The following is a 20,375-nucleotide window of genomic DNA, read 5'->3' as shown; positions in this document are numbered from 1 at the left end:
TCAAAGACAATCAATAACTCATTGGGGGAAGTCACCAAGTAATTCTCACCAGAGTCCCAGGAGGAATTAATGGTAACAGTAGCACTCTGCCAGTTCAGGTGTCTGAGTCATCACTTAGACTCCTGGAAGATATAAATGACAGATCCCAGACCTGCCAGAAAGTGTTCCTACCTAGGCCTGGGATTCGTGATCGGTTGCAAGAGCCTGGAGGGGAAGGGGAGCGAGGAACTGCTTTCAAGGGAATCTCTGCCCAGTGATTGAAGTCCTATCTTGTATGTTAGCTAGGGGCGTTCCCTTTTTCCCACGAAGGCTGGCCAAGCCCTATCTGGGAAATCCAGGGTTCTCCTTGCCAACTGGAATAGACCTACTAATTTACCAGTGTTTGCGCAGAAATTGTAGTTGCAGTCTGGTAGCAGGAGAAGAGGCACTGTGTGGTTGATGGGGGCCTGCCTAAGTGACCCATGTGGCAAGAGCTGGCACCATGTGGTGAACCATGAAGGGCAGCAGCTCACACAGAAGTCTGCATGTTTGCCAGCTGCAGCAGCAACTCACGTGGTGGAAGTCCTGAGTCCCAAAGCAGAGAGCATGTGGCAGTATCCAATGGTGCAGCGAACATGGTGGATGCAATGGTGGGATGTGCAGCAGTGATCAGGTAGCATGGGGCGGGAGTGGCACTCATTTGCATTGCTCCTTGCCACAGCCCCATGCGTGCTCACATCCCATGCCAAGTGACCTCGACTGCTGTGGTGGGAAGGGCCTATTCTCTGCATAAGGCGCCAAGCCATGTAGTCAGGGAAATCAATCACTGAGTGTGGGTCACCAATTTGGTGTTTAAATCTAGTCTCGATTCTGAACAGAACACACCAAGCCAACATGGTTCTACTTGGAGAGGTTTAATGAGAGAAGAGTAGAAGAGGAGAGGAACAAAGGAAGCTGGCCATGAGCACATGGAGGGAATGAGGGCGGGGAATGGGGAGAGAAGGGACAAAGGGGAAGAGGTCACAAGAGAAGAGAAGAGCATAGAGAATGGGGAGGGGGCAAGCAGCCCCTTATATGGTGTCAGGCACAGCTGGCTGTTGCCAGGCAACTGTGGGGTGGAGCATACCTGGCTGTTGCCAGTAGCTAAGGGGGCAGAGCTTAGACAGAATACCAACAGAGACCACCACTAAACAGTACACCTCCTTGACTTCTGCATCAGCTCCTGCCTACATGCTTCTACCCTGTTTTAGTTACTGTCTTGTCTTCCTTCAATAATGGACTACGATGTGGACGTATAAGCCAAATAAACTCGTTTCTTTTGGTCATGGGGTTTCATCATAGCAATAATAACCCTAAGATACAAGGCAATTCAAGGTACCCTGAAGAGTGATAAGTCACATTCATACTAATTACTCTTAATAAAATGAAAAAAAAACATTTTAACTTTGTGGTTTTTCTTTCCCTCCTCAAAACCTTTAAATAAATTCAAGGAAGTGACAGTCTATAACATTCCTGTCTAATAAATCTCAAACCTGCCAAAGTTCTGGTGTTATGAGAAGACACAATCGCGCCACAATTCCCTGATACTCTGGCTCTGACAATTTTCCATGCTTACTTCTGCAATGATCCAATATTTATGTGGCAATAATTCATAAAAAGGTGGGTTCCAACAAGAGCAAGGAGGTCTATGTGAGAGGGTTTGGAGAGAGAAAAGGAAAGGGGAAATGATGTGATTTTATTATAATCTCAAAAATAAAAGAAATCGTTTAAAGAGGCCTGTTAAGGTCATCAGAATTAAGGGAAACTGAGAAACTGTCAGACTAAAATATAATGTGGTTTCTTGACTGAAAAACTGGAGCACTATAAGTCAGCATGCTTTCCCTCTTGTTGAGTGGGTCTTAAGAACAATTAGAAGGCTGTTATTTACCACCAAGGTATGCATGCGACTACTGCACAATTAGAATTCTCATATAATGCTGGTCATTGTTGTGGTTCGTAGGCTCATAGCTAGTGTCCTAATTAGGATTACTATTTCTATAATGAAACACAACGACCAAAACCAACTTGAAAACAAAAAGGGTTATTTGACATATACTTTTCCATCACTATCCATCATTGAAGGAAGTCAGAACAAGAACTCAACTGGGCTGGAACCTACAGCTGGATTTATGGAGGCATTTTCTCAGTTGAGGTTCCCTCCTTTCAGGTGGTTCCAACTTGTGTCAAGTTGACATAAAACTGACCAGGGTAGCTGGTACGCATATATATTGTATGTGTGTGTTTGCGCAGGGAGCAAGGTTTAGGGAATGATATAATTCTATTTCAAGCATTGAAAATATTAACTTTTTAGTACTGAATTCTGAAAATCATTTTACAGTCACTAAAGAGAAAATGTTTGTGAGAATAGGTGAAAGATTCAGATTCACTGAATGTAGCACAGAATTTTAATTTCCCTCAATAAATGAGGAGCTGGCATTCAATCTCTCACCTACCTGTATTGAAGCTTCTCCGTCTTACATAGCCATGCTAAGGGCGTCTATTGTTCGGTTCAGAAACCTTAAGTGCATCTTCAGTTTCCTTCTAGCATTTCAGAAGCTCAGCTACGCTGCATTCCATTCTGCATTGTATTTAAAGGTAGAATGTGGTCATCAAGACTCCCTACATTGACCGACTTATTTAGCCTACTGCATGAATATATTATACTGTCTTTAATCGAGAGTCTCATAGTCCACAGCTTCAACAAAGCATTACATAGAAAAGATGTTTTGAAAGCCCAGGTAAACACCTCATTCATAGCCGCTCCTTCAATAAGGCATAAAAGAAATAAAGTACAGATGTGAACTTGATGCTGACCAAGAAGCCCGCTCACTACTGTCATCTGCTTGGTTTTTGTTTTAGATGCTTACATCAATCAAAACAGCTTTTAAAGCAACTTTTTTTTAAAGGACGTGATCATTATATAAACAGGAACTTCAAAAACCAAAGTATGCCAATGAAAGTCCTGTTATTTCATATAATGAAATTTGACAAAGTATCTTATGGACAAAGAGGAAGGTTTCGTTGTTACTTTTGACATCTGGAACTCCAGGAGGGCTATATCTCATGCAGAGAACACACTGCAGAGGGATGAGGGCGTAGAATCTATAAAATAGCTTGTGTCAATACTTATTGAAGGAACCCGGGATGCATGTAGAAGGGCATCCTGGTTTTCAAAATGGAAAGGTTTTAAATAACAGCAACTATAGAATTTAATAATACCACAAAGAAAATTTAACTAGAACTTTAAATATTATCAGTTCAAAGCTAGGAAAATAACTAATAGTGAGCAGAACCAGGAGGAATATAAGAAGTGCAAAATAACACGAACGGAACACATTTCATCGAGGAACAGCCAGTATTGCATTCCCCAGTGGAAGAGAATCCAAGACTCCGATTCTCAGCAGAAAAAGGTGAAAATGTCATCATTTGTGTGATGCACAAGGTTACAGTCATGATAAACTCATTACAAATTGAAATTACCAAAAGTTGAAAGAGGCAGCAATCTTCTTGGCAGACTTCGCAGCTAGCCAGACACCATGCCATAGCTGCACAGTATCCTGCAGCAACCTCCCTGGTCACCCTTGTGACAGTGTGACTGCCTGGGAGATACAACACTGACCAACAACCCGAGGGAGCTCCTACTTTGTAGGACTTCCCAAGAGGAGTGGATACTTTAAATTTTGAAGTGTGATTTCTAATGAAAGCTCATTGCTGTTTTACTATCGGGATGCTGAAAACATTGGCAAAATATTATGTCTGGGGCAATCTATTTTGAGAATTCAACAGTAACCATGTAGATCTGGGAAATATTTAGCAGTTTCATGAGAATTTAAAGGTGTGATGCTTTTGGGTTCGTATTAGAAAGCTAGTATCTTGGCAGGACCTTCTGGCCTCTAGTTTTCCTTACAAACCAATGGCTGAACAAATGTCTAATGAGGTCTAATTCTGGAAGAAACTTGTCCTTTCAACCAAATGAATTTTCAGAGAAGGGCTTTATCTATGACCCATCTACAGTCGGCACTTTTGATAATGGAAAATACAAGTCAAGTTGGAACATTTATATAAGAACCTTTCTCTCTCTCTCTCTCTCTCTCTCTCTCTCTCTCTCTCTCTCTCTCTCTTGCACACACACACACACACACACACACACACACACAAACACCACAATGCCACATAATTTTTAAAAGTTTATTTATATATATCTTTTTAAAAATAACCTGTTGATTTGTTAAGATTATAACATAGTTATGTCATTTCTCATTCCTCCCTCCAAACCACTCCAGATAATGTCTTCCCCCCTTTTTTTTCAAATTTATGAATTCTAGTTTTTTAATTATTGTTATATGTGATATGGAAATGTGTGTGTGTAAGCGTGTGTGTGTGTATGTGTGTGTGTGTGTAAAAGAGGGGGGACAGACAGAGACAAAGAGAAAGAGAGAGAGGGAGAGAAGAGACAGAGACTGAGATGCAGCGGGGAAGAGAATATTCCTCATATAAAGTTCATACAATGTTACTTGTATGTGCATGTATGTGCTGACAATTTGACATTGGATGATCAGTCAGTTTTTTTCTTTTCTGAGAAAGATTATTTCTCTAAGTCTCAGGTTTCCTTGGCTGCCCCTAGCTCTTTATCATACATCTATAAAACACATAAATGAGATGTTGCAAAAGCAGCAGAGTCCACAGTCTAAAAATAGAAAACTCAAATAGAACCTTTAAGAATCAACATTTTCAGATTCTGGTAAACATCTAAATTTGTTGCAAGTGAGTCATAATTTTTTAAAAGACAACTTATCTACACTCATCAGAACAGATCTGTGGCAGTACCCTTTGTCCTGGTCCTCCACCTCTCTGGTGCTTGCTATCCTGAATTGTGTAGCCACTGCTCCCAAGACAAGGCCCTGGCATTAAACACTAGAAGCAGGGAGGCAGACCTTATTATCCAGAAGCTGCTTTTGTGTGTTCTAACCTGCCTCACCGACAAAGTGCTTTCTTCTTTTCTGTCTAACTCAGAATTCAGAAAGAGAGAAAAAAAATAGAGCCTTTAGGATGGTCGCAAATTACCCTTCCACTCTTTAGAAAGATTCTATAGCAGCAATTCTCAACCTGTGGTTTACGCCTGCTAGGAGGGTCTAATGAAGTTTTCACAGTGGTCACATAAAATATATCTTGCATGTCAGATATTTACTTTATGATTCATAACAGTAGCAACATTAAAGTTATGAAATAGCAACAATAATAATGTTATTATTGTCAGTTCAGGGGTCACCACAACATGAGGAACAGTATTAAAGGGTCACAGCATTAGGAAGGGTGAGAACCACTGCTCTATACTGACAAATTAATGATTTATATTGATTTTGTTTATTTAACACTTGTTGTAAAATTATTTACCTGTTCCAAATACTTTGATCTTATGACCTAGGCATTTCTAATACTTTCTCAAACACTGTGACTTGAGCCTTTAGTTTCATTAGGTAAAAGTCCCCACTTTCAATAAAATAGCATGCATTCATCACTTTATAGCTGATGTTTCAAGACAAAGTACCTATAACAAATCCAAGAAGAGTTCATCTGCAATACACTCTACCTCTCTGCTCTTTGATCCTTTCATGTTTAGAGCCAAACTCTCATTGAAATTGTTGTAATGTGGCATAAAATAAAAGACCAAACGACACTTTGCACCTCATGGGTCATCCAGCTCTACTGACTGAAAACATCACAAGTTATGAAATTAAGGATCATTAATTAAACGTCCAGTGCTACTTTCCTGGACTTTAAAAAATAATGTTCCAATGCTCTCCCTTACTCAAGTTGAGCCAAAAATCATCTCTAGAAAGAATACACATATGTGTTGTTTTGTTTGAAATGGCAATTCAGTAAAGATACATTATAAAATGTTATCTTTTTTTACACTTTAGACATCCCGTTTTGGAAAAGAAGACCATAGCAAACATTTGGAATCAGGATAGGAAATAAGGCGGGTCACTGAACGAGTAACATAAATTTTATTACCATTATTATTTTGGGGAGGTAGGGTACAGAAACGAGAATGTTTGGCAAGTGTTCTACTGAGCTGTACCCCTGGACAACGGAAACCTAAATTCTGCTTAAAATACAACTGTCACAAAAGAAGTAATCTTTTATAATTCAGTAAGTCATCTTAAGGTTGATTCTAAACTACTGTGTAACTCCAGCAGAACTAGGTACACAAAGGCAAGTATTTGTTTAAACACATTTGCTTGAGGAATTCTGGGGAAATATCATTTATGATTTTATCAATATCCCTTCATAGTTGAGGGCAGAGAATTTTCCAAATCCATTTCAGACAGAATATTTAGCAATGGGGTGAACAATAATGTTCCTGCATGTAAGCCTTTGAAGCAGAGTACCACAAAGCTGTTGGCTAGACACGGGTAGCTCTGTCTCATGGCCAAAATGTTCATTCACATCTCAGCTTAACACTAATAAAATTACTACCATTTTTAAACGCACAAAAAAATAATTCTTTTAATTTGTCTGATAGATTGGAATTGATCTTCACATGTACGAAGATATTTATCTGCTTTTAGTTTAATCAATCTTACCATTCACATAATATAATGTAAAATATTGACTTTAAAATTTATTATGAAAATAGAGGGCGAAAGGCTACTTAATAATGGTTAATAATGTAGGTATACATGATAAAACAGAAGAAAATATTCATTATTGCTAATCATTCTTAGAGCTAGTTTTGAGACCATCTTGGTGTTTTAAAACCTCTGATCTGGGCCAGAGAGCAGACAGTTAGCTTAGTTCTTAGCATTTGTTGCTCTTATGGAAGACACAGGTTCAGTTCCCAGCACTGACATGGTTGGCTCACACACATCAACAATTCCTGCCTCAGAAGATCTGAAGCGTTCCTCTGACCTCCAAAGAGGACACACACACACACACACACACACACACACACACACACGCACACGCACACACACACACATACACACTGCACATACATATATGTAGACAAAGCATTCATCACATAAAAACAAATCTAAAAATCCTTTACCCACAATTAATTCCATATTCCATTCACCTTTAACCAAGTCCAGACTGGTTGACAATTTCCACTATTAGGAAATTCCAAAATGTACTCCATTGGTCACCAATTATTAATTATTTTTTATTATATCCTAAAAAATCTGAAAACCTCTCTGAAGAAGCTCCTGGACTCTGGACTGATTGTTTTACACCTTCAGGAGACAGCAATTAGACCTCCCACTGCTCATAGCCAGTGTGCTTGTCATCTGACCATGGTTTGATGGGACTCCCAATGCCCAGACATTAATTCCAACTTTCAATTCAACAGGACAATTAGTTGTAAAGTCTCTGGGGGTCATTTTGTTGTTGATGAACTTTTGTTTGTTTGTTTGTCTAGAGTGTACATCATTAAACATGCAGGAAAATAAAGGGCTAGGCATAACTGAAGGTCTCCAATCTCAGAGTGAGATTTCAACTGATAGGTTAACATTTTAAAAGTATAAAACTGCTTAGTCGAGGAATTTAGAATGTTAAATCATTCTACGTGTAAACCATAAATTATGTCAACATTTATATACTTATCAAACCACTCTTGTTATACAAACTTATTCTTGTTTAGTTTAGTTCACACAGTCATCAGCTGTAAGGCTACATTGTAATAGAAAATAATCACACTGTACCAGGATGTATGTGTGTGTATATTTGTGTGTGTGTGTGTGTGTGTGTGTGTGTGTGTGTGTGTGTGTGTGTGTGTTTGATACAGGGTAATGGTTTGGTACAGAAACGAAAGGACAACACCATGTGCTTATTAAAAAAGCAGAGCAGGAAGTACCAGCAGGCTAAGCGAGCGGCTGTAAAACTACTGTTACTTCAGTGATGTAAGAAATGGGAAACCTGACAGGTCTGACCTCAGAGGTCATCTACACATGAAACTGCATGCAAGAGGCATGTCTGAAATTGAAAGCACATGCTGGGTGCAGCAGGCAGATTTGTTGCCATTCTTGTTTAAAGATGGATTGTAATTTGACTACAAATGTGAGGCGAAAAAATACTCTGTAGAAAGCTAAAGAAGCAGGATGGGGCCTTAAGTGGAAATGAACAAACACGAGATGCTTCCTTGTTCTAGTTAATAATGTGGAACGTGAGCTTCTTTTTCCATTCAACCTTCTCCATACTCAACCCACTGGCAGGTATCTCAAGTGATTTCTCTGCCCTGATGAGTTGAAGTATTCCGCTGACTCCTTAAAACTGAAGAAAATTCCCCACTTTAAAGACTCAAAAGAACTGAGAGATAGATCTGCTAGTAGGAGTATGTTATGTCCATTGTAGGAGCCATTAGAAGTAGCAATCGTTAATTGCCGTTGACAATAGGTGAATTTGAGGAATCAACATAACATGTCTGCTTTTACATATGTTTAAAAGTCCTTAAAAGAAATACCAAGCAGTAATGAGCAGAAAGGATGCTACTACCTAGGTGAAGAAGTTGGTCAGGAGTGGTGATAAAAATTTACCAAGGATGATGAGCAACTACTGAGTTTGGCTCTCAGCAAACATGGCCCAGGCCATGATGCACATCAATATGTGTGTGTGTGTGTGTGTGTGTGTGTGTGTGTGTGTGTTTGGATATGCATATGTATATATGTGTATATGTGTATATGTGTGTGTGTGTGTGTGTGTGTGTGTGTGTGTGTGTGTGTATTAAACAGCAGAAAAGCAAAATACAGTACCTCTACATTTTGTTTGGTGCTATTTCCATTTACTTTGACAAATCAGTTTATTCTGTTTTGCTATTTTACCTACAGAAATAAACTAATAATGCTTTCAGAATTATGCCTGAAGAATAAAAGGAAAATTTTACTTTTGAAATCACTTTTCTAAAAATGGTTAATCAACATAAACGTCCAACAGAATAGAGAGGCCTCAATGCTTCTCTACCTATAAAGATTCTTGCATGTTATTGTGACAATAGATCATAGCAAAACTGATTTTTAAGTCACTGATCTTGAGAGATATTGGTTAGTGTCTCCTTCTTCTTTGAGAAGTGGATTATTCCTTATGGGTTAGTGGATATACTGCTAAGGGGAGGAAAATCCTGGCACACTCATAGTCAAGCTCAGGTCATAGACGGCAGCACACAGTAAATGACATCATTGCTTCTCATCTTATTTAATTCTGAATGTTTAAATGTGCAAACAAGAAACAATTACAACACAGAAGTACTATTTTCAATCTCTAAGTCATTGCCCACTGGTGATAAGGCAATCCTTGGTGCTGGGTTACTATTTACTGTTCTGGAGTATTTTCTGAGTTTAAAGCCGGTACGATTTTAAAATAAACTTCCTATTAGAAGGGACTTAGATACAGATACATTGTGAAGACATTACAAAGGGTCTTCATAACTTTACCCTTGGTATTTTCAGTTATGAATGCTACATTGGTGTATACACCCACCATAGCCAGTGAGTCAATATGAATAAATTGCTATTTTGTTTTATTATATTTAGTTAATATTTTTGACTAAAGTTTAGAGTTTTCTCTTGCTTTACCTTTGTGTTTTTTCTGTTCCACAAAAAATACCAAGCTGCACGTCTTTGGGGATTCTCTTATGTTAGAGTTTCTTAAACTTTATGTTTAGATGACCTATCTAATACACTGTCCTTCAGATGAGATTCCATCTGGCATTTTTCTCATGACAAGAGGGGCAGTATGCATATTGTCACAGAGAAAACAATAAAAATTGATTAACTTTTCACATGATATTAAGGGGTTTATACTGCCAATGCAATTCACCAGTACTGATGCTGACCCTGGCAAGTGTCTAATTTTGTTCACCATAAAGTCAATAGCACCCAGTATATAGAATACATGGGGGGAAATGATTGGCAACCTCATTAGATTAAAACCTTTCACTGTGAAATACTGAGAACTCCTAAAGGATAATAAAATAAAAGTGTGAGGGAGGGCATATTTACAAACCATGACCCAACAGGAGAATGGGTAAATAACACACAAATCTGGAAAGAAAAAGAATAAATGAGAAAATTAGTGACAAGTAGAAGCCATCAAGAGACAGCTCAATAAGAGGAATATCCAGTAGGTACACGAGGAGTTCTGAGCATTTTTGCCATAAGTAGTGCAAGTTCCAAGTGCAATGCCAATTGCCACTCACCATTAAATGAATAAAATAAAGTGATGCTACCAAATACATTTTTGGTAAAAATTATATATATATATACATATATATATATATATATATATATAGTACTGTATGCAAGTATATAAAAATTTTTTGCAGGTTCTTTAAACTGCTAAGCAAGCAGCTACCAAAAGAGCCATCAATGGTCACCTGAGCAGATATCATGAAGGATTTAAAGCTCACTCTCATCTTAAATAGTGCTTAGATCTTTAATAGATTCTTGAGTTAGTGTATTTATTTTCTTTAAACCAGACATGCAAAGGTGCTGAATCATGGGGGCTGTGTAAATAGGTGGTGATATTATTAATACTTCCCAGGCCCTCCCTTGTCTACTGTAGTTATGCTTGCCCATGAGGAGAACATGAATTGTACCCTAGACGTCTAGACTCAATGATGGATGGGGTTCTACAGTTTCTCTCCACAAATTCAGCACCAAGTCTGTCGATCAGAGACTGAACACAAGTGAGTCAGTATTGGAGGCTGGGAAAATCCTTTCAGATGACAGAGCATGTGAATGCAATGGGGTCTAGTCCTTTTCTAGGCCCCGGGAAAGAGGCTGTAGCTGGACCCATGCTGTTTCTCAAGCCTGTCTCAGCGTGCACTGGGGACAAGGAACCATAGAGTTCTTTGCTCTGGTCCTCACAGGTGCTTGTGTCTGGTGTTGAGCTGAGGATGGTGGGAACCTGATGGGTGACAGCTTTCAATGCTAGGAATCCATCTGAGATCAACCCTACCTTGTGGCTCAGGAAGCAATCCCTCTGAGAGCTTAGCTTTTGAGGTCGGCGTACCCCAAATCCCCTCTACGTCACACCATCCACTCTACAGTACTTGTGGTACTCTGTGCGCTTGTGTCTGACGTGCCAATGAACCAGATTTGACTCTTGCACTAACTTTCTACTGAATCAGTTCAGCAGATGTCTGTGGATTCTCAGAGATAGGCATGTGTAGGGAGCATACATGCAGAAGAGTTAAAGATGTCATCGAAGGATATGCCATGCACCCATGTTTGTTACAGCACTATTCCCAATAGCTAAGATATGGGACCAGACTTGCTGCTCTCAAGAGATACACAGGAAAAGAAGAAAGCGCATGTATACACATGTAAATATATACAGATATAACAGAGTTTCATTTAATGAAATCATGCCATTTTCTACAAAATAAATAGTAGAGGAATCATGCTATGCACAATAAATAAAAGAAAAACAAGTATCACATGCTTTCGTATGTAGACATAAACCCAAAATGAATGGGAAAAAAAGAAAGTAAACCCAGCACAGAATAATAATTATGCAGGAATGTAAAGGATGCTCACAAGAGGTTAGGACAAGAAATGAGAGACGCCTGGATGGTTGTGACCAACACTCACTGTATTTATGGAATACCAAGTGATTCCTCTAATGTAGATGTTTTAGTCAAAAATGGATGTTAAAACACCTTAAATCTATACAATGTTTTATCAATGCCACCCCCAACAAGCTAAGTAAATAGGCTCGTGGGCTCTGAGTTTTCCTTGGCAACAGATTCTATAGAAGGGATTCAGTTGCCATCTTGTTTCTAGCTGCCAGGAAGGTGGGACTTTCTTACACACTGTCTTGCATGTATGTCCTACTATACCTTGATCTTCTTCACAATAATAGGCTGAACTGTTGAAGAAGCCTCTCCCTCCCCATATTTATAATTGAGCTTAATGCGAGGATAAAATTGAAAAACAGAGATGTTTGTGGAACTTCTGAAAATGTTTCTTTGATACTAAGCATGAGTGAAGTGCATTGCTAAAGTATTTTGGAGGAATTATTGATTGCTAATTCGTTAGTGATAACATTTTTCTCACTTGTAGGACATAACTACCAATGGGTGGAAGTGGAATTTTCCTCGGCAGGTTACTGTACAGAGAGGGCAGAATCAGTATGTAATTTTCAGGGAACCATAATCACATTACATTTTAGAGATTGACTTTATTCAAGTTTGTATTTGAGTTTGTTTATAGCCAGAAACTAGAAACAATCTAGATATGCCTCAAATGGAAAATGGATAAAGAAACTGTGGTACATCTATAAAATGGAACCCTATTCCACTACTAAAAATAAATACAGCATGGATGTTTGCAGGCAAATGGGTGGGACTTGAGAATATCATACTGAATGAGGTAACTCTGTCCCAAAAGGATATGTGTGGTATGTGCTCACTTATAAATGGATATTAACCAAAACATACAGGTACCGTGTTACACTCCACACACCCAAGGAAGCTAAGCAAGCACTGAGCTTATATTCTTGAAAATTTGAGGCAAAACAATGAATTTTAAGTCTTTCAGAATTATAAAATTACATCAAAGTTTTTCTTTTTATTAATTGTTATTTATTTATTTATATTATAAATGTTGCCCTCTTCCCAGTCCCCCTCCCATTTGCCTCTGAAAATGTGTTCCCTCACCCACCCATCCATTCCCCCTTTCCAAACTACCTAACCCTACATCACCCATCACCCTCCGCCCAGCATCCCCCTTCCCTGGGGTATCACGTCTCTATAGGATTAGGTGCATCCTCTCCCACTAAGGCCAGACAAGGCAATCCTCTGTTACGTATGTTCCAGACAGGCCACAGACCAGCTATGCATGCTCTTTGGTTGGTGGCTTAGTCTCTAGAAGCTCTGAGGGGTCTGGGACTTGAGGGCTCTCAGGGACAAAAATAGAGCAAAGAAAGGCCATCAGGTGATGAGCCCAACTTGGGATTCATCCCACGGACAGATACCGAACCCTAAGGCAATTACTGCTGCTGTGTTATCCTCTTTATTTAAGTACAGATGAAACTGAACACCATTTTGCTTCAAGTTAATCAGTAGCCTATGCAGTCCGTTCACTAAGCTGCCTGCTGAACTCTAACAGATCTAAACAGTGTCCAGAATCCAGAATCCAGACTGAGTGTACCCTGCCACAAGTTGAAGGAAATAATTTTAATTTATCGGATAACTAATTTATATTTAAATTGATTTTTACGCAGGCATGTAAGGATCATTCTGTTTTCTATTAATCTATATTCTAGTCTTTCTGAATGTGTAGATGATAGTGACTGACGTACTCTTCAAACACAGATTTTCACACTATAAAACCTTCAGCATCACTTCTTACTATATGGTCACACAGACCCTCCGTATACATTGTTTTGCACAGTACTTGGGAGGTTGCATAGGTCCCCTCCTGATAAATATTATTAAAACATTTTATCAGGTAATTGTCTAAATTTATTTTTAAGTCAAAACTATGAATAAAGTTTGGAAATATTAAAAAGCTATTTTTATTAAAACTTTGAGAATCATAAAATTTCATATATGTATGTGTGCAGTAATTGATTAACAATTTATGTATTTATTGAAGTCAGTATTAATAGGATATTATAAAATTGATTTCATATTTGGGCTGCTCTGGGATCAAATGTCAGCCCCCACTGTCCATGTTTGTAGATGTATATTCACCATTAAGATGTATATGCATATATACATATCATCATTACTAAAATGTACACACTAAAATAGTAATATCAGTTCTATGCTAAGAGATCACATCCTTGTAGTGCTAAGTATTTGAAATGAATAATAAATAAATAAATCTATCAACTAAATGCAAATCTACGTTTTCTAAATAGGCTTCATGGCCTTAAGCAGTGCGCAAGGCATCATGGTGCACACGCCTGATTAATGCCAGTAATATAATCTGCCACAGCTTGAAACCAGCCATTGCCTGAGGACTCCTGTCCATGCGTCTCTTGCTGCCATAGCTCACTTTTAAATTCTCGAGGGTGAATTCACATGAGTCCCTTCTGATAATTTCCCCTTCTGCCAGAAATGACCAATGTTTCCTTAAAAATACCTACAGAAGTCCGCTGCCCTACAAAATGTCTGGGTGACTATGATGATCTCCATGGCTTCAAATAAAATACACAGGGTTGCAAATAACTCTCAGTGTTCCTTTTTCTACAAAACCAGATTTAGCTTGCCCAGTTGTTCCTGATCTAACCTACCTTTCTTAATGTTTCAAATGCTGTATTTAACTCATCTCCCTCTGCTCTCCTCCTTATCAGCATTAAGTCCAGTTTCTACTTCTCAGGCGTCCATTTGTCCTTCGGCAGAATAGGGATTCGAAATCAAGCATAACAATCGCAAGTCCATAGTTACTGACTGATGGAGCCATTCATCTGATTCTATTTATTGACAGCAGGTATTTTAGCTATGAAGTAGGAGCCCAACCAGCTTGGTTCTGACACCAGCCCTATCAATGACAGGGCCAGTAAGTCTTCGTCATTCTAATCTTCGTCTCCCACTAACAATACCCCATTTCATTTCATCCAACATAAGGCTTTCGCATTATAACTTTTGGAAATCAAGATGCAGCAAACGGTGATGACGTTGAATCTTGACACCGACATGTCGGTGGTGTTGACGTTTTGACATATCTTATATCGCTCAGACATGTGGAAACAAATATACACACATTGAACCCAGTCACTCAAGGGTTACTTCCCCTGAGTCATTTACGTTATATCACAAGTCTGAAAAATGATCTAACCGAAGTTTGAATTACTAATTCTTAATTTTAACATCTTCCGAATAGTAACCCAATAATCACACCCTAAAACAAAGCTTGCCAGTGGGGGTGGGATAGTGTGACTAAGGCGTGCCAGGCAAGGTAACTATGGTAAATACAAACGGGAGGAAATCTTAAGGAACCCCGTGTGATTGTTAGGACATGGATGAGGTGGGTTTTGTGACTGAATTAAACATTGTGAAGAACCATCACCGTCATTAGTATCAGTTTGTTCAACTGCCTACTGACTTTTCCAAAGCGACCAAATTTCAGAAAAATATGGCTTCAATTAATGAACACATTGTATCAATGTAGCAAGATACAAAAACCCCATTAGAGTTTAAATACATCGTTCAGATTTGTACATAAAAATGTAACAAATAATTTACACATAGTGTTTGTCAAATCTAGAAACAAAGAAATCATTGCTTCAATTTTACAGATAACAACATTAAAACGGATTAAAAACTGAATTTGAGTAATAATCAGAAAGATGCTAAACTCGTCGAAGCCCTGAGACTGAATTTTGAATGGAAGTGGATAGTTATGAATGCCAGGGGGTAAACATTTAGAAGATATTTTTTTTTTAAAAAAAGTCAATTGAGAAGGGTTGGATCTAAATAAAAAATTACAGGTTAAAAATGTCGCAATAAGAATGTTGTAAGTAATGCTTATATGATTATTTTTCTTTTCATCCCTAATAGCTGGTACAAATTGACGAAGCATTCTATAATTAACAGATCCTAACATCACTGAAAAATGGTGCTACCTATCTCAAAAGTCATCCTGAAAGATAATCTATCATGAAAACTAAGCCGAAGGAAACACCCACTGAATGTTAGTTAGAAATGAGCTAATACACGGGAATTGTCTTTTCTGTCTGATAACACATGGACTAATCATAAAGACAGTCATATGGGTCAGGTCGTTTTTCTTAACCTACCTGACATTTGTATGCATCTGATATTTTAGAGGGTGCTATGTCTAGACTGTGACGTGCCAATGGGCAGAAGGTGAAAGTGAATTCCAACAACCAGTGAAGGAAATCCCCGGGGAGTTTTCAAGTGTGGATGCCCCTGCAGAATTACTCCCAATTGAAGTCAATGGGCCAGGCCTTTGTACTCCTACATCAAACAGTTACTGGATGTGTGATGCCCTGGGGAAGAGGTAAGGCAGTTTCCTGCAGCTGAGAGCAATTCTCAGACAGGGAGGGACACACGGCCGCAAGTTGCCAAGTTGCCAACAATAAAGCTGGGAGAGTGAATATCTCGGCCTTGAAATGTATCAGCAATATAGAACACCAAAGCATCTATTGTGCACACAAGCAGAGAGGAATATAGCAAGATGCAATGTGCTTTATATTGCTAAATTGTCCTTTGCTGTTTCAGCTAATGGAGAAACTGATTCTGAAAGTGGGGTTGCCTTCCCCCATTTCAGACACAAATGCTTGCTTCGAAGGACCCTCAAAAATCCCCTGTCTTGGGCAGGCTTCCCTCTTAAATCTGTAGCATGAAAAGCAGCAAGCAGCAGAGAGTTTTAAACATTGTGTCCAAGAGAACAGCTAGGAAATAAATCATTTCCAAGAGAAGTCGCTATTAGTTCATCCCATGATATAAAAGATGCGTTCAGGGGTGAGGTGGGCGTGGGGCAGGGGTGAGCCAGAGGATCTTGCATGGAGGGTGCTGTACCGTGCTTGGACTTTTCCAGGTCATTTAGGGGATGAGTGCAACGCCTGCTTGATGCTGTTACCTATCTTGTACTGCTTTGCGTTCTTTTCCTTGGGAGTCTCACGGAAGGGGACCTTGCTCCATCCTGGACTGTAGAGCTGGGACTCTGGCTGGCTTCCTCAATAGAATTTCCACAGCTATTTCTACTGGGTGCTGCGAATGCCCACTCTGATGGTGTCTTATTATCTACTTGATGCTTCTTTCTGATGCTCACTGATTATATTTTTATTTTTGCTTGATATGTACTTAATTAACTCATTCAAAACAGACAGGGAAGCAGTCATAGATTGTTTTCTGTACCCTAGAGAACATAAACCCCAGTAACAGAAGTGTAACTAAAGGAAGTAATGTGAAAAACCTAAAGAAACAGACCTGTTAGACTACACAATTTAAATTATACAGATCTAATAAACCCTGGGGAATCTATCAAATGTGCTATAATTAATAGCAACACACACACACACACATACACACACACATATATATAAAACTAATAATATATATACTATATTCTAAATATACATAGTACATATTATATACTACATAAAGTATGTGATATATTTAGTATATAATGTATTTAGTATATAGTGTACATACTAAAATTTTGCTAAGGGCACGTTTTGTATTAAATAGCCGTGGGACAAAGGGGACATCTTGGTATGGTGAGCTACTGAACACTACACTAATGGTTATCTGTGCTGAAGCTGGAAGTGTGGTTCAGTGGTGGAGTGCTTCCCTAGCATGCACTCACTGTGGGTTCACCTACCATAGCGCTGCAGAAAAGCAAAAGGAATAGACAAAGGAAGGAGGGGGAGAGGGAGAGAGGGAGAGTGGGGAGAGAGGGATTGATTCTATCAGCCAAGTCACTCTGTCATTTCTGCTGAGTGGTGCTTAGTTAATTAGGCTTTTCAGCTCCCAATTTGATTGGAATGCCAGGTCCTTCACTCTTCCCAGTTCCGCCCTGTGCCTCCCTCCCTGTGTCCATTGCTTTTCCCTTTCCCTTATGTAAAGAACAGGCCTTCTGGGCATATCAATCAAAAGTGGCATAGCAATAAGACAAGGCACACACAGGGCTGGACATGAGGGCTGGACTATGCAGTAGGAGGGAAAGGGTCCCAAGAGCAGGTTTGCCTCAACTTCTATCTGCTCAATCAACTACCTGACAAGTTAAAACACACGTTTGAGAAAATGTACTCATTTTAAATAAACGCTCCTGGGGCAGGAACTTTTTTCGCCTTAAATATGACAACTTAGTCAAATGCTAATTTTGTAATTGAGGTCTTACTGTTTTCTGTTAGATCAGTAACTAGGACATCATGGAGAAGGAAGCTTTAGCCTTTTAAGGAAAACTAGCACCACTCTTGGCAGCAGGCTCCAGGCTGGACTCTGGGTGCCACAGAGGCCTCCAGGATAGACTCCAGGTCTCAGCTCTTTCTTTACAATGGCATCGGGGGTTATGGAGCTTGATGCCAGGCAGCTGAAAGCCTTTGATTAATTTTCACAGTCCTAACGATAGACAATTTTGTTACTTTCATGGAAGAATCTGTTTGGAGAACTATTTTACAATCATTTCTAATAATGCCATTAGTAAGAATCTGGAGTCTTTGGGAAAGAGTTCTTAAATATATTTTGCTGGAGTCATTTCTGTACGTTTTACTTTTTGATGGGCTTTTAAACAGTATTTTATATGCTAGTCCATTTCTTCACATAAATAACTAATAATTTTTAATATTACTCATCCAGATATTGTGAAAAACTCAACTAGATGCAGTGATGCAAGTCTGGGGATTCACCTCTGCTGAGTGGTCAGGAAGCCATTTACCCCTTATAGACTGGAAAGCTCCTGTTCTTCCCTAAGGAGTAACCAAACGCCCTCCCTTGTTCCGGAAGAGTGTCTGTTCCCATGAGTGTGTGTAATGGCGGCATTTCTTCAGTATGTTCAGGTGCGTTATTTACATCAAGTCACCTGGAAAAATAAAACTGTCACTTTATGAATACAGTCATTTCAGAACACATGGCTATATTCATGTGTATCTAAATTCATATCTATAGTTTATTCATATATCTAGTTAATATATCCTAAACATAGAAACACATCAATGACAGAAAACTCCGATTTATCTATAAATGTTTTAATATGAGTAGATTTGGAGTAACAGATGAGAATGTAGTGTGGTGGGGGATGTATGTGTGTGTGTATGTGTATGTGTGTGTGTGTGTATATGTGTGTGTGTCTGTGTCTCTGTGTGTGTCTGTGGGGGGATATATGTGTGTCTGTGTGTCTCTGTGTGTGTGTGTCTGTATGTGTGTCTGTGTGTGTGTATATGTGTCTGTACATGTGTGCATATCTGTGTGTCTGTGTGTGTATGTGTCTGTGTGTGTGAGTCTCTGTGTGTGTCTATGTGTCTGTGTGGGTCTGTGTGTGTATGTGTCTGTGTGTGTGTCTATATCTCTGTGTGTGTGTCTATGTCTGTGTGTGTGTGTCTGTATGAGTGTTTGTGTGTCTGTGTGTGTGTCTATGTGTTTGTACATATGTGTCTGTGTGACTGTATGTCTGTGTGTCTGTAGTGTGTCTGTGTGCCTATGTATCTATGTGTGTGCATGTGCATGTATGCAGTATTGGCTGGAAAATAGAATGAAAAAATAATAACAGAGGATGAGGAAAAACTAGATTATAATTTGGTGGCATTTGCATTCTTAAGAATCAAATGTGTGGATAGAAGGTGCTGGAGAAAGGGTCATATTCAGCCTCCAAAGTTAAACAATGCTGATCTCTCTTCTCACCTCACTATGTGCTTCCTATCTTGGCTTCCTTGTTCTATTTTTTCTCTGCTCTTGGCTGTGTTGACAGCTACTTACTTCACTTTCATTTTTTAAATTTTTTTCTATTTTTCTTTTATCGAAAATAGATCTTTTTCATACAACATATTCTCATTACAGCTTCCCCTTCCCAAATCCTCCAACATCCTCCCCACCTCCCTCTTACCTAAATCTGCAACTTTTCTATCATTAGAAAACAAGGGCTGAAGGGACTTGCAACTCCATAAGAACAATAATACAAACCAACCAGAGCTCCCAGGGACTAAACCACCACCCAAAGACTACACATGGTCAGACTCATAGCTCCAGCTGCATATGTGGCAGAGGATGGCCTTGATGGGCACCAATGGGAGGAGAAGCCCTTGGCCCTGCCAAGCCTTGACGCCCCAGTGTAGGGAAATGTCAGGGCGGGGAGGCGGGAAGGGGTGGGTGGACGGGTGGGGGAACATCCGTATAGAAAAAGGGAGAGGCGGGTGGCATAGGGGGTTATGGACCAGAAACCGAGAAAGGGAATAACATTTGAAATATAAATAAAAATATCCAATTTTTTTTAAAGTAAAAAAAAAACAAGCAGGGGCTTTGCAGATGCCGCTGTCCCCTGCAGCCACGGTCAACCCCACCGTGTCACTTGACAAGTTGGCCAGTGGTGAGCCCTTGGGCAGCATATCCTTCGAGCTGTTTGCAGACAAAATTCCAGACAGAAGAAAACTTCCATGCTATGAGCACTGGGGGGGAGGACTCGGATAAAACGGTTCCTCCTTTCACAGAGTTATGCATGTGACAGGCTGGCAACGTCACACGCCATGATGCCACTGGTAGCGGTCCATGTACAGAGAGGAACTGGAGGATGAGAACTTCATTTTGAAGCATACAGTTTGTGGCATCTTGTCCATGGTAAATGGGGAACCAAACGCAAACGGTTTCCAGTTTTGTTATTTGTTTGTTTTTGCTTTTGTTTTTATCTGCGCTGCCAAGACTGAGCGACCGGATGGCCCCATGTGGTGTGTGG

The 20,375-nt window shown here is 39.4% G+C and overlaps 1 long non-coding RNA gene across 1 annotated transcript in view; it reads right to left on the bottom strand.

The window, feature by feature from the left end:
- Window positions 1-20,375, bottom strand: part of LOC147996563 (uncharacterized) — a 53,225-nt gene that overhangs the window by 17,730 nt on the left and 15,120 nt on the right. Inside the window, exon 4 of the long non-coding RNA XR_015676975.1 lies at window positions 2,472-2,596. This is a non-coding gene — a long non-coding RNA (uncharacterized LOC147996563). The remainder of the gene's footprint in view (window positions 1-2,471; window positions 2,597-20,375) is intronic.

The sequence above is a fragment of the Rattus norvegicus genome, chromosome 2, assembly GCF_021556685.1.
Source record: "Rattus norvegicus strain SHRSP/BbbUtx chromosome 2, alternate assembly SHRSP_T2T, whole genome shotgun sequence".
Classification (NCBI taxonomy): Eukaryota; Metazoa; Chordata; class Mammalia; order Rodentia; family Muridae; genus Rattus; species Rattus norvegicus.
The sequence above is the reverse complement of the archived record's forward strand: the minus strand, read 5'-3'. Positions and strand labels throughout refer to the sequence as shown.